A 15,389-nucleotide genomic window follows, 5' to 3' on the forward strand; every position below is an offset into this window, starting at 1 on the left:
TGACGTGAGAAGGGAAAGATGGTAATGAGATATGAAAAAGTTAATTCAACATGCAATTGTGAAGCATATTATAGCTATTTCTTTCAAAGGTGTGAGAAGACAGATCCTAATACACTATAATTGGGAAGGATAGGGCACCAAAGGTGCTAACACAAAACAAACAAAAAAAAAAGAAAATTACTAGTATGTCAGGAACAGAGAAGAATAAAATGCACTGCTCATGGTCTGGAATTCAACGCAATGCCAACCTGCTTATATTTAATACGCTGACTGTTCCCAGACCTGTTTAACAGTAGTGTGAACAGCCCTAATCTTCTAATTTTTCAGGGTTTCAAAACCATATTCATGTCCTGTTTTGCTGGATATTGCTCAAATAATCATGAGGGAACACTTGCTTTCAGCTTAAGTAATTTTTCAGCCATTAACTGAGAATAATTTTTGTCCGTAAGCTCCGCTGAGGTGGTGCCATATAATTTCCTTTGTGTTTTGATCCTGTACACCATTTATTCATGATTCCTTTGTGCCATCAGACCCTAGAAAGAAGTTACCAGACTATATCTTATAGGTTATCAGAATATAACTTATCAGAAGTTACCAGATAAGAAAAGGATCACGGTGTGTAGAGTAGGGACCATACCTTCCCAGATCCCTCCAGCAGCACTGGCAGCAGGAAGGTCAACGTGTCAGCAGTCTCCCCAGCTTCAAGACTAGTACCAGCTCTGTTTCTTCTTTGCCTTTTTCCTATGGCCTAGCAATAATTTAGGTGCATTCCTTTCTCCTTTGAATGACAGAACTCAATTCTCTCCACTTTGTGGGAAGTTCTGAACCACGGTGAGAGGTAGCATCACTCCAACGGAACAGGTGAAGCTAGTCTTTCTTGTCTTTGTTCCTTATTTTCGATATCAGGAATAGCATCTGGCAGAACTGACACAGGACAGAACAGGCCCTGGTTCTGATGGACACAAACAGAGATGTTTGGCACACAGGGTCACATGGAATGGCAAATGCTAGAGAACCCTTTTGAACACAGGCATGAGGATATTGGGTAAAATCCATGCAATGCTCTCTCCAGTAGAGTCCATTAACTGCATTCTTGCTTGTGTAGTGTTGCATGCTTCACTGGAGGAGGGAAAAGAGGGATTTGTTTTGAGGGGAGTTTGTTATATTTATTTAAAGGTAGTCAAAGGAAAGGTTACCAGACTGAAAGACAAGAGGTCAAGGTATTTTTAGTACCTTTGGGAGCAGATCTGAAGTACGTACTGATATAATTTACCCAAGCAGTGTAAACTAGTTATGTTGACACCCTGGAGCCTCTGGACCCCATCTGGTCTTACAAACGTTCTAAGGACTGAAGCTCCAAGGTGTACCTGCCTCTGTTCCACCTCCTGCTTTCTCCAGAAAGGCAGGAATACAGCAGAGCAGGGATGTGATACCAGGTTGTGATATATGGCTGGGTACCAGTGCAAACAGACAGCAGGGTAGGGTTCAAGGGCACGGTCAGGAACTCAACCACATGGCACTACAGATGAACTTGAAGGTCCTGCTCCGGCCCTGCTATTGCCTACTGTGTGACACTCATCGAGTTACTCCCTTCCTCTCTCCACCTCTGATTTATCCGCTGAGACTGCACAGTATCCAAGGTCTCATTGACCTCCTACTATTTCTCATCAGTGTCTGGTAACGATGCGGTGCCATTATTGGCTTTCGCCCCTCAGCACCATTGTAATGCAACAACAATAGTTTTAAGAAGGAGGCCAATTTTCTTGCATATTAGGATTTGGCTAATTTTACCGTTACTAATTTCTAAATGGACCCACACTGGGAATTCAGAAATGCCAGGATTACAAACTACTATTTAGAGAGAAAAATAGCTGAGAGACTAAATCCTGTAAAAACTGTAGTGGAAAATATAAGTGGAAATTCATGGAGATGCTTCTCTTGGATGGAGAAGGACAGGTTTCCTTGTTTAACCTGGAACACGGTGTTTAATAGAGAAAGAGGACAGAAAGACTGGGAAACAAAGGCACAACAGAGAGAAATGTTGATAATAAATCTCGTATTAGGTGGAATGGTGGAACTTCTGTTCTACAATAAGCTGAGGTAGCACCAAGAGTGCTTTTTAAAATGGCCCTGTCAAGGATAGCATTCAGTACAGCTGCCTGCTTGTCAAATGCTAGCAAAACCCACTGCCAAGGCAACTCCCCTAGCTCTTAAGTTCTTGTAAAAGATTTTGCTTGGCCATGAGTTCGGGTGTCCTGAACAGGGATGGCACTAGGACCCTCATATCAAGACCTTCCGTCGCTTTCGGGCTCTTCATCAAATTTGCAAAATCATTCTCAGGTCTCTTTTTCTGCCTTCAGGTTATATTTACATGAGTGGCAAAAGTCACAGCTCTTCTGTCTGACTTCCTTCCCATGGCCTTTTGCCCCTTCAAGTCAAATACTGTTTCATCCTTGCTATACAAAACAGCCACCTTCAAACTGGCAGGAAATACAGCAAAGAGTAGGACTCAATTAATTGCAAGGAAAAGAACAGCGATCACTGTGTTACTTTCTTGATATTATTAGATCCTGGGCACTGACATTTTAATTATTTGACTTTTCTAGGTTTACTGAGCTGCAGTTACATGTTGCTTTCAGAGGGCATATCCCACACTGCATTCACAGGTGCCTTAGGGTTTACTTCCTGGCACTTCATTCCCTCTTTGCAATGGTGTGAAGTAACCTGTGCTGGGATGCAAGAGATCACCTAAATTGCAAAAAATAATTCCATCAAGTGTTATCAACTTGCATTCAGGTGCTATGCTCATTTCTCTTGATACTTGACTGGAAACAAAAGTGGGAACAAAAGTGGTTAATTTAAATGTTTAGTGGATAACCCCTATATTTGCAGAGAGAAACTTTCAGCTTTTTCTCCATCTTCAAACTTTGCTCAGCTATGCTTTGCTAATATTGGGATGCCTTTCTGATTACTCTCCAAGGACTACTCTACAGTGAAAAACTAGAAAGAAAATAAAAGGCCTCAGTAAAGCTAGGCATCACTACAGACTGCTGCACTTCTAGGTAGGTGTTATATATATATATTCCTCTGCTGTTTAAGTAATCTCCTGTGCATTGGAGAAAAATATTGTCTCACTCTAAAGATGCTGGTTCTGGTTATTCTGTAGTAGACCATGCTTAAAAACAGCAACAGCAACTGTGAATACTTTCTGCAGTCAATTACACTGAAAAAACAGAGATGAACCTAGCCTGGGAAAAAAACAAAGCAGTCTTGTGGTGAGGGCCCTGGGGAGTGCTGGGTTCAGTTCCTTGCCTTGCCACAGCCTTCCTGTCTGCTGTTCGACAAGTGACTGAATTTTTTTCTGTGCCTTAATGCCCTCAAATTAAACTATGGATGTCAATAAAGCTTTCTTCTCCTTTGTATCCGCTAAATCACTAGCACACTCTGGGGCAGTGTTGTGGCCTCTGCAGATCACCCTTCTCTCAGGCAATGTCTGGGCACAGTTCGAAGGCCGCCAGTGGACAGGGACCATTTGTAGCAGGCTGTTTCTCTCCTAAGTTGGGAGGGAAGAAGGTTTAGGCCCATAGATCCGAGCTGTGTTATGCAACTACTGCTTGGAGAAGGGCTGATGGCTTGTTCTACTTACACAGAGCAACAGAGGCCACCACGGCACCCTTTGGCTTATCTAGAAGTAGAGATGTTTGTCTCTTGGAGAATCCCTCCCCACAAGCATTTGCTATTCAGTCTGTGCTGCAAACACGTTTGTTTGTTTGTTTGTAGGCCCTGTCTCCTTAATTAGGAGAGGATTTCTGTATTCATTCAGAAGGGAAAATTCTAGGCCATCTTTACCCATTACGGTTATTAGGAAAAACTCTGACACCGTGAATACAACAGGCACAAAAACCATGAGGTAAATAAAGAACCGTAATTATGGTGCTTTCTTCATTCCTTGTTTCTGTGATCCTGACTTGTGACCACTTTAGTGCGTGGAGTTGACAGGATAATATCAATGTTTTTGCTTGTAACTGAATATATTAAAATATCTGTCTGTCACATGTACTTAGATGGATTTTATAACCCTAACATTAGAAGCCAAACTACTGGCTTCTAACTAAATATATTAAAATCTCTGTCTGTCATGTGTACTTAAATGGATTTTATAACCCTAACATTAGAAGCCAAACTACTGGCTTCTAACTAAATATATTAAAATCTCTGTCTGTCATGTGTACTTAAATGGATTTTATAACCCTAACATTAGAAGCAGAATTTATTTCAGCTAAATATAACCACTTAAATTTTTTAGATTCTGCTCTGTTGAGGCCGCACCTTGAGTACTGTGTTCAGTTTTGGGCCCCTCACTACAAGAAGGACATTGAGGCCCTGGGACACGTCCAGAGCAGGGCTACGAAGCTGGTGAAGGGCCTGGAGCACAAGTCCTGTGAGGAGCGGCTGAGGGCACTGGGGGTGTTTGGTCTGGAGAAGAGGAGGCTCAGGGGAAACCTTATTGCTCTCTGCAACTGCCTGAAAGGAAGGTGTGGGGAGCTGGGGGTCGGCCTCTTTTCACAGGTAACTAGTGATAGGACAAGAGGGAATGGCCTCAAGTTGTGCCAGGAGAGGTTTAGGTTGGAAATGAGGAGACATTTCTGCTCAGAAAGAGCAGTCAGGCATTGGGACGGGTTGCCCAGGGAGGTGGTGGAGTCACCGCCCCTGGGGGTGTTCAAGGAAACGTTGGACGTGGTGCTTAGGGACATGGTTTAGTGGTGACATTGGTGGTAGGGGGGTGGTTGGAGCAGGTGATCTTGAAGGTCTTTTCCAACCCTAATGACTCTGTGATTCTATGATTCAAACTGGTCTTCCAGACCTCGTCTAAAGTCAATGGTGAAAGACAGACACTCTCAGTGGAGAAATGTGCACCTCATCTGAAGCACCTTCTGATGTTACAGGGAGCCCAGACAACTGTCTTAAACCAGCCATGTTTGAAGTGGCTAGACATGGTTGAACTGGATGATGTCCTGGGAGATTTATTCAATGCAAAGCCAAAAAAAAAAAAAAAAAGCAATAGCAGAGGATGAGTTGGAACCTAACCGTCTCGTATCTTGAGTTAAGGCTTTAAAATTGGGTATGTTCTTGTTTCTACTACTACCAAAATCTGAAATTCCTCAGACCTCACAGCAGCAATGAATCCTGCTTGCTATTTAAAATGAAAAGTATTTTAGCTGTGCAACCTTAACACTGTTTTCCCAAGGGTTTTAAATGACCAGTTTCTTCCTGCAGAAACAAGATCAGGACTAATGTTGTTATCAGTATTTGAATGATCCCAGTTTGACTGTGAAAGACATTACACTGGCCTGAACAGCAGGGGGAACATGGGTTTGCCACTTTGCTGCTGCAGAAAATCGGGGGTACCTGTAAGGCTCTGCCAGTAGGGCAATAGCATGTTCTCTCAGGCATTCTCCATCCACAATAGAGCAATCTTTCCCAGAAACTGAAAAGGAAGATTGGAGCAGTGGGGTGAGTAAAAGTATTGCAAAAGAACCCACAATGCCACAAAATTAAGACAAATCCTTAAACCTTCATATTATCTCTCCAAAGGTTTCACTTGCCCCAAAAGCTACAATGTCCTTTCATGTTACTTATGGTTGATTAATGAAGTTTTAGGCTTCAATAATGCAGTTCAATGATATATTTTGTCTTATCAGTTCTCCCTTATATATACAATATCTCTGGCTGGCTGGCAGAGAAGAACACCATGCAGTTTGCTCTGAAAAGTTTTGTATACATTGAATTCTTATCAAAGACGCTTTCAGTCCCCTCATCACCAGAGGTAGTTTATTTAATCCCTCAGACTTGCTACTCAGATGTAGCTTCAAAGTGGCTGAATGATGGAAGGGTAAAGATTGTACACCAGGGAAGCAGTTAATGATGGATTCAAGTTCTGGTTATAGTGCTGTAAACTCCAGTCACCCACAGGCCCCTCTCCGTTGTGGTTTACCACTGATAGGCAGCTAAGCACTGCACAGCCGTGCTATCACAGCCCCTCCTCAGCGGGACAGGGCGGGGGGAGAAAATGAGGTGGAGGGAAAAATAAATAAATGAATAAATAAATAAATACAACTTGCAGGTTTGTGGTAAGAGCAGTTTAATGAAAGGAAAAAGCAAAAGCCATGCAGAAAAAAAAAAAAAATTCTTTACTTCCCATCAGCAAGAGATGTTCAGAGAGGTTTTGGGAAGTGGAGCCTCAATACACATCGTGATTGCTTGGGAAGATCAATGCTTCCATAATGAAAGACCTACTGGTCTTTGTGGGAGGGGGGATCGGAGAGCCAGCCTTGGCGTTGCACCAGCTCTGCTCAGCAATAGCCAAGTGTGATACCGATGCTCTTCAAGCTACAAGTGCAGAGCACAGCACTGTGTGGGCTGCTGTGGGGAAAGTTAACCCCCCCCTTACGGCACTGTCAGGGACAGGCACCCTCCAGATGAAGCATCCTCCCATCTCCCTTCAGCTGGAGCTGACCTGACCTTCACAGATCGTAACAAGGACCTAGCTAAGCATTTTAAAGCAGACTCCCAGATTTACTCCTGTTTCTGGTGAGCCAACTGATCAGCCTGCTGAGTCTCTGACGAAGGGGATAACACAGAGACTGGATGGGGAAGCTGCTCTTTGTAAAGCACAGGCCAGTGGTTGCCTTGGATTAGATGGACAGGGGTTAAATATTGATTGCTGTGATAATGAAGACTGTGGACTAGATCCACCAAATCAGAAGAGGCTCAGGCACTACGGGAAGGGATTGTTGTGCTGACATATACCCAGCCTTTATGGCTCACTGAGCCCCCATACTAGTCTATGACTCACTTTGCTCTGCCAGCTCTGCTCTGAGAGTGGCAAAACATTAATAATAAAAAACAGAAGAACGATGTTATCTTAAATTGTGGCATCCAGCTGCTAAATTAATGTATGCTTAAACCCCAGGGCTCACAGAGCCTGCTGAAGCAAATGGAAAGATTCCCGTTGACCTCAGCAAGCTGTGAATCATTCTCGAGTGGGGATGGAGCTCCAGTTCCAGTGGCTGCTCCCATCTCCATGCAGATTAGTCTTGGACCAGATCTCATATTGGCCGTGGTGTTTGTTGGGTGATAAAGCTATTTGCTGCTGATAGAGCAAAGAATAACCTCATTGTGCTCTGAAATGGGGACGGGAGGAGTTCATCTAATCCCGTTAGACATCTACGTCTAAGCTAATTGCCCTCTGCTCCTCTGGTACTCAGTGAAGAGAAGCAGCATTTCATCTGCAACTCATCACTCCAAAATGGACATCTAAAATAGGTCAGATGACTCACACTCTAAATGCCTTTTTCTTTCAATTGACAATAAAGGGAGCCTGGGGTAATTTTCTCTCAGATTCAGACATTGACATGTGGTCTAAAGAATTTCACTCCAAGCATCTTCATTAGACAAGCTTCAAAAATGTGTTTTTACATCTGATTGCTAAATCAAATGGCTAAGTCAACACAAGATCTTCGCAGAGACAGGTTCAGGTAGTTTTCAGTCTTGGTTAACTAATCTGAGTCAGCTTTGCCTTGCACAAACTACAGAGTTTTGTCCTCCATAGCAAATTAACAACTTAAAAATATGACAAGTTTATTTAGTGACAAGATAGCCTTGCTCAGGGTTTCATACTCTAGATATGGGTCCAAAATGGTCTCAGGTGTATTCCAAATACACATAAAAATATGAAATGGACAAGAAGCTTCATATTCTTGCCATTATTTTCTTCTCAGTAGGCTCCTACCCCACTGGTAAGCAGTGCATTTGGTATCAGCTTCAAACCTAAATGGACCTGTACCCAATATAGTCTAGGCTCCTGTTATAGTTACTGGAGAACCAGTCAGTACAGGCAATAGAAACTGGAAAGCAATTCACCTGCCTAAGAGTAGGTATCTGCTTTAGAGTGACTTGGATTACACCTAGACTTGTTGGCTGTAGAAAATCCCTCATGAGAGCAGAAATATGATCAGCAGATCCCATCTAGACACTACATAATGAAGACGCCCTAAAACTGCAGCTGAATTCCATCCATAATATTCAGAACTACCCAATCCATTGTCCAGTAATAGCATCCTTATCCGGAGCATAACCTGACAGGACCTCATCTCAACGTGATAAGATAAGCCACATCCTGGACCAATAGAACTGTTTTGTCAGGAAATAAAGACCTAATTGAAAGATAAAAAGAAAAATAAGTTTTGAATCAACCATTTCATTTTGCAGTGATTTTTTCCATGCATGTGAATACGTGTGTGTGTGTGTTATTTTTAAAGCAACGCTTTTCTAAATGGGCACAAAGTTTTTTATTCATGTGTTGTTTTTTTTTTTTTCATCCTGACAATAAAAATACATTGTGAAGTTTCAACATTTGTCATGAAATGGAAATGCTCAGTTTCAGGCAGCTCAAGTGAATTCCATAAAGCCCTGCAAAGACGAAGCACAGAACATTTTTAACGTAACCAGGGGGTTGGACAAGATGATCTCCAGAGGTCCCTTCCAATCTCAACCATTCTGTGATTCTGTGAAAGCTATAAAATGACTCCACAAGGAGACACGTAAGTATGACTGCCAGTCTTTGTTGTGTAAGTCTGATTTGCTTCCACCAGAAGCAAATCAGACGGATGAGAGCAAATCTCGGATGAGAGTCCAGACACATCAACATAAAGCTTCTCAAAAAATTACCCCAAACTTGTAATAGAGTCCTTACGTAGTTTAAAAGGTCTATTCAGGAACACAGCTTCTAACTTGGCACTTGTCCTCAAAATATTCATGATTGTCAGCAGCTATTAAAAACAAGAATAACAATGGCTATTTCCATAATAGCGGTATTTGGAAATCTCAAAGGACTTTGTGAACTTAACAGACTTATCTAAGATGTATGGACTTGTACCAACTCTTAGGGAAATGTGGCTCCCTCTGGGATAAGAACTGAACATTCGTGTTCAACAGCTCTATAAGGAAAAAAAAGATAAGGCATGAATATAGACTGGTGAAAAATGAGCCTAGTTTGGATTTTTAGGTAAGATGAAAATTAGTTTTTCTCTCAGAGTGTTGCCTAAAAACTTCACTTAACATGTGAAAGAGTGGAATGATTTCTTTTTTAATGAGAAGCAGTAAGTAAAATTTCTCTCTTGTGCACAGTCTTGCAGGATGAGGCAAGGGGACTGGTACAAGGAGATAGCATGGGCTGCAGAACGGGACAGAAGGACCGTGTTCCAGGTTTTTCTGCTTAGATAGGAAAGTCCTTTCCGTTTTCATTTCTCCATCTCTAAAATGAGATCCCTCTTTTGTAACATCTTCGATGAGAAGTCTGTGTAATACAAAGATGTTTTGTTTTGTTTCCAAGTGTATTACAGTGACTCCTGGTAACGTTAGCTAGGGAGAAGTGTATCAGTGTGAACTTCGCTGCTTATGGAATATGTGCTAAAATGCAGGCACAGCAAATGACCCTGTGGAAAAACAAACAAGCAAGTTTTTTTTTTTTTATGCCAGGGAAAGAATTAAGTGTTTTCCTGTAGTATGTTGCATGTGGGTCTCTGGAAAAGCACAAGGCAGGGCCTTGGGACAGTTCAGGGAAATCATATGGCCCAAATAAGTTTCATCCTAGACCCTTTCCTTGAAAAGCTCCTTCAATTCAGCATTACATGAAATGTATTCTTTTTTTCAGAGCAATGCTTGCTTGTGGGTTGTGATCTATGTTTAATTACAACATAGCCATGGCAAATATAATGTCTTTTGACTGACAAGTCATCCTAGTAATCGTTCTGCTCTAATGAGAAGTCCATGCCAGTTGGTGAAAGCCTCAATCACTTCTAACATGCTGTGTAACTGTCACTTATGCAAACCAAACTAATGGAAAAAAAAAAAAAAAGTATTTTGTCTTTCCATTTACGAAATTTGCTTGAAGTCAGACTCGGTACTCTGCAACATGCAGGGGAAAAGTAATACCGGAGAGAATTTTCGTATCATATAAGAAGTCCTTCCTGTATTTTTCCATTAGTAAAAGTATAACCTAAATTATTTTAGGATGGAATAATCTAAGCCGGAAGGAAATTACAGAAACAGGCAGCAACAGACCTGACATGTTTAGCTGGGGAAAAAGTTGCAAACACAACAAGCTTTGTCTTCTCCTTTTCCATCATTTTTCATTATTTTCACTCCTGACAGTGTGAATAATATAGTTGATTTTTTGTTACAATTATGAAGCAGCTGCAGACTACACAACAAAGTTGCAAAAAACATGAAGAAACATTTTGTTTTCAATCCAGATGTTCCCCTCAACTGCAGAAAAGTAACCACACCGACTAAAATTCTGAAAGCCACATCTAAATAGCATATTGTTCAGGTTCTGGAGGAAATTTTCAAGCAAGATTTTGAAGAAGAAAAAAAAAAAGTTATCTGTGAGTTGTAGTCAGACAAAATACCTTTTTTTTGTAGTCGAATGAAATATCCTTTTTGCAACCCAAAACAAAGGTCCTAACTCCGAAGTTTCTTGTGCTGAAGGGGTCTGTCTAATTGCTGTTGATGAGGATTTTAGTGATTAGTGGCCTAAGTTTGCAGGTAGAAGCTTCTCAGGAAATTACAGAGGTAGGTTTGGATGGAAGACCTCTAAGCTCATCTAGACTCCTTTTATACTCTACAACAGGTATTTCCAGGTGATTCATCTGCTTTTAATGTAGAAATGTAACGGTCAGCTGCATCACACACTAGGGTGCCTATTTCTTTGTACCCACAAGGAGGACCTGAGGACCTGTCTAGTTTAAAGGATGCCTTATGGAAGGGTAGATAGGTGACACATTATTCTAAGTATGGACAAAAGAGAAGAAAAAGGTGGATGCTTTTCCAGCTGGCACGGTTTTAACTTATTTGGTAACGATCCTGATTCTAGATGACTTCTCTGGTGCTAGAGTTTTTCTCCTGATTTACTAAGGAAATGAATCTTCTCTGGTCATTCTCCCTGTTTGTTTCCCTTTCTTACTCTCTGTACTCGGAAATTGTCCCTGGCCAATGCTAACTCTTAAACTGTGCCAGGGAATTGCTTAGTAGACTTTTAGTTTGCCTGGATCCAAGCCAGGCCAGTACCTTGCTGGCTATTTACAATATAGACGGATCGAGTTCCGCAGCCTGTGCAGGTGTCTGGTACTGTCTAACCTGTTGGGGTAGCCTGGCAGAGGCAGACAGGTGAATGGACAATTTCCAAACAGCAGCTGAGATCTGGCCACCTAATTTCGAAGGGCAGGAGAATTTCATAATACGGATATGACCAGATCATGCCAAAAGGCCTCCAGTTAGCAAAATAAATGTGAATGTTTTAAGTTATTTTAAATCCATTAGGGACAGATTAAAACTAAAGGAACTTGCTGTTGTTATTCATGTTGAGCCAAGTGACCTAAGCCTCCAGTCAATGTTATCGATGGAGTCTAGAGAGTCAGCTGATCAAATGCAGCAGCTAGACTGCATTGCCTAAATAAAAGTGTCTGAGGTCATTTGAGATGCCCTCATTTATTTTGTTTGATCTAGGGCTCATTTCCCCATCAGATCTGTCATAGCTGTCAGCCCATACAGATGTCTCATTTGCCCTGTGGCACCTCAAATGGTACTAAATACCACGTTTAGGTAACTGAACCACGTCTGTAGTGACTGATTGGCTGAATTATTCCACGGGGTTTGCTGCCTATAAATAGGAGCTTAGATATCAGGTATACCTGTAGACGTGTGGTGCAGCACGTGATTGAGCTCTGTAGCTCAATCTCCTTTTAAAGACTTGAGCCAGTTCATACAAGAGCTTCTAGCACCATTTTAAATGCCCAAGTATTTCAAATGTCCTAGGATGGGGGAGACATTGTCACAAGGCTGGCCAGTATGACACTAAAGACCGGCACCGGGAGGAGGGCTTCTCAAACAGCTCAAGGCACCACTGTGCAGACAGCTGGACTGGGCCTCAGCGTGCCTTAATGATGACCTGAACTCCACCCACAAAGCGGGCTGCATCTTGTCTGTAAAACGTGTCTTTTCGTCTCTCATGCTGCACCGCAGAAAACTTCAAACAGATGGTAAATCACTGAATTCTTTCCCTTAAACAAACATACTTTCCTTCAGTTGTGGAGTACCCGGCAACTGACAATTAAGCAGTAGTACACTTATTTTTATGATTAACCTTGTCAATCCACAGGAATTTGTTTTCAAAACAGCTGACCTTTTCCTACGATATTATTTTTGACAAGTGATGGCTCATTACTCTCTGTTAAACTGTCAGTGTTTTAGTATTTGGTTTTCAAATTATTACCATAGGCAGAGATACCAATATCCTATAGTAAGATTTCCTCACAATTTCCACAGTAAAATCTTGCTAACCTTTAACTTTCAAGTTGAAATTTCCTTTACCACATTTACTTCACATTTATATTTTTTTCTGAAAGTCTCACTTAACACTATTTAGTTATTTCTAAGATCAATATTGAGAAGTACCTTATTTTGTGTATTAAAAATAATAATAATAATAATCCAATCAGCCCTACACTACTGCTGAAAAGCTTTAGCATGTCTGTGCTTTGAAGCAGAAACATGAAATGTAGCCACATTGTGACCTTGGGGACAATGTTGTTTCTTTGGCTGTTTTCATGATGTTCTCCAAAACATGACATAGCTGAGCCCCTGGAAAAATCAGTTTACATGTGCTCAGGGGAGACTTAGTTTGACAGCTATATTGTCCAGTGTGCTGGCACTGAGCTCCTCCCAGCACAGCTCCTTTTCCCATCTCCCCTTTGATCATCAGGCACATCCACATGCTCTAGGGGTGCCTGCTTGAGCAGGGGGTTGGACCAGTTGATCTCCAGAGGTCCCTTCCAACCTCATCCATTCCGTGATTCTGTGAAGAGTGCACTGGGGCTTAATGTGACTTCGATTCCCTGGTGCATTTCTCTGGGGGCATTTGGTATTAGAAGGCTCTGTCCCTAAGTGTTACTCACTTCTTTGCCAATGACTAGCTCCTCACTACGTGTTTTCTTCTCTTCCCTCTGGAACAGAGTTTGGTGAGGCTGTTTGGAGGAGAAGAAAAAAAAAAAAGTTTGAAAAAGAGAAAAACAACTCAGTAGGTTTTACAATAAATTAATCTATTTAGTTACTAAGTCTCAGTTTGTTATTACAACATCCTGGATCCCTGAAAGCTGTTAGTCCTACCTCACAGTCCTAAAACAGCCAATAGTGTGCTGACCAACCCTTCTAGGGAGAATTTTTCCCTCTTTACATTAGCTGCTAGACGAATGATTTCTTTCCCAAATCATCCAGTCTATATTATTTATTTTTTTTCCCCAGATGTATTTTTATGCAGCTTCCCCTTTTCCTGCTCTAATTGCCAGACCATAACTGCCCTTACATTACTTTGCTAGGAACAATTGTCTGACTTTTCTTACTCTGAAAGTGACTTTATCTTTTATCCCTAGGGTTTCAGGCTTTTTGCTCAACAAAGATATTTCAAGTTTGATTTTATTTATTTATTTTTGTTACGTGTCAACCCCCAAAATTTCTGAAATTACTCCAAGAGCAGTTGATGTCCATGGCCTGATGACGATCTGAAAGTGCCTACAGCTGACCACATTTGTCTTGAGGTTTAAAACAGTACCTTTTAATGCCTAGGAAGAGACTCGTAGTTGCCACCTGCCAGCATTCACAAATGGCAGGTTGGGCCGGTACCTGTGTGAGTGCTAACAACACACAGCCACTCCTAGAAATGGAAACAGGAGCAGGAAATAGGAGGTGGCACATGCAACAATAGGGCAATAATAGTGCTTAGACAGCAGCAGCAGTCACAGTCTGCTGTAATCAGACTGTGCTCCGCAAAGCAAGGTGTTACGCAAACAAATACAAAAGCGGAGGGCCGCATGTATCCCACCTCCTCTTTGCTTAAAAAATTAAGAATGGAAATAGGTATCAATCTCCCTTCAGGGTGAATATGTAAACCAGAATATTCCCAATTAAGTTGTTTTTTCATTTTCTTCTTTACCTCAGATGCAGACCCAGGTTACAAGAAGCATCAGCTGTCTGTGTTGTGACGAATATCCCTTTCAGCTGTTAACCATTGTGCTTTTAAAATGCAAGTCTGGAATAAGCTCAGGAAAAACGATTCAGCAAATGTCTGAGACGCACAAATCACTGTGAGATATCAGTGTACATACACATCACTGAGGATTCAGACATGACTCATAGCCCAAAAAGTAATCTTATTCACAGTAGATTTCCTGCAGGTTAGTCTCTTTTTCATAGCTGGGTTTTGTGCATTTTGAGACACCTGCTAATGAGAACAACAAATGTGTGGGATATTACTTTTGGCTTTGATAATCACAACTGATGTGATGTATTTTTCCTCCTTATTTTCTATTTGAAATTCAGATCTTATTTGCCTCCCTTTCCACAGGAGGTGTTCTGGACTGGCTAAACTGGGACAGGATTATTTGCGATCTCCCATGTATTTTTATTTTTTTTCGTTGCAGAGCCTTAGACTGAACTCGTGGCTGCAGAGCCCTCTTGTGGCGATTCAGCCAGTTCTGGCAGGAGGACTCTGGTAGTGTTTTTTGGTTGTTTTTCCCCATAGGAAGAAAACAAGATTGTTCTATGGATTGCTGTGACAAGCAAAAGTCCAGGACAGACATCCAGCCCATCCTGGCAGCTGCTTCTCACAAACTTTCTAATTATGTAAGAGATTCCCTAATTCCTTGAGAGTTGAAACACAGAAGGCAATATTCCTCTCAACTTTGCCTAAATCAAGTAGGAGTTTTCTCGTTTGTTTTTGATAAAGTTTCTGCCTAGAGGCTTTGTTGCTTGTATTTGAAAATATAGCCATGCCACCTGCACCGCACAGACTGAACCTATAGGTTGGAATATTGCCTGCAATGGCTGGAGAAAGGCAGGTATTCCAGCCATTTGTTGTTACCTGGAGTTTCATCTCACCATTTGTTAACAGGAGGCTGCAGCCCTGTGTTCAGGAAGAGCCATCTTGTTTTAAAAGTGAGGGCTTCTAAAATAAAGGCTACCAGCATGCCAATATGTACAGGAAAATCAGTCTGCACAGTATGTACCTGCTAGCATTTACAAGGAACTGAGAGTTTGCTGCCAGCAGCACCTGAGAGCTCACGAGACCAATAGATAACGTTATCAATATTTTTAGGGCAAATGCTCATGGGATCAGTTGATACGTTATCAGCCTTTTTAGGGTAAAAACGACCAATTTCACTACTGAACCGCTTTTTAGCTCAATTTATTTCCTTTGCTGCCTTTTCTCACAGAACGGATGGGGGCTGACGTTACAAAACGTTTGAACTCCCCGCGGGCGGGCAGCGCCCAGC

At 41.7% G+C, this 15,389-nt stretch overlaps 1 long non-coding RNA gene across 1 annotated transcript; it reads right to left on the reverse strand.

Annotated features, from left to right (window-relative positions):
• Positions 1 to 8,194: 8,194 nt before the first annotated feature.
• LOC310897786 lies at positions 8,195 to 15,314 on the reverse strand. The gene is made up of 5 exons (XR_014582586.1): positions 13,670 to 15,314; positions 13,017 to 13,085; positions 8,939 to 8,999; positions 8,756 to 8,831; positions 8,195 to 8,472 (listed from the first exon to the last, which is right to left on the reverse strand). It is a non-coding gene; the product is annotated as an uncharacterized lncRNA (long non-coding RNA).
• Positions 15,315 to 15,389: the final 75 nt, after the last annotated feature.

Source organism: Anser anser (assembly GCF_964211835.1).
Source record: "Anser anser genome assembly, chromosome: 3".
Classification (NCBI taxonomy): Eukaryota; Metazoa; Chordata; class Aves; order Anseriformes; family Anatidae; genus Anser; species Anser anser.